Below are 399 nucleotides of genomic sequence, written 5' to 3'. Positions count from 1 at the left end.
GAGACACAGTTGTATAGAACAGTCTTTTGGACTCTGTGGGAGAGGGAGACTCGGGTGGGATGATTTGGGAGAATGGCATTGAAATATGTATAATATCATATATGAAACGAGTTGCCAGTCCAGGTTCGATGCACGATACTGGATGCTTGGGGCTGGTGCACTGGGACAACCCAGAGGGATGGTATGGGGAGGGAGGAGGGTTCAGGATGGGGAACACATGTATACCTGTGGCAGATTCATTTTGACATATGGCAAAACCAATACAATATTGTAAAGTTAAAAAATAAAATTAAATTAAAAAAAAAAAAAGGAAAGGCAGAGGAACCAGAGATCAAATTGCCAACATCCGCTGGATCATGGAAAAAGCAAGAGAGTTCCAGAAAAACATATATTTCTGCT

The sequence above is a fragment of the Bison bison genome, unplaced genomic scaffold (genome assembly GCF_000754665.1).
Source record: "Bison bison bison isolate TAMUID 2011002044 unplaced genomic scaffold, Bison_UMD1.0 scf7180017864388, whole genome shotgun sequence".
Classification (NCBI taxonomy): Eukaryota; Metazoa; Chordata; class Mammalia; order Artiodactyla; family Bovidae; genus Bison; species Bison bison.
Note: the sequence above shows the minus strand (reverse complement) of the source record.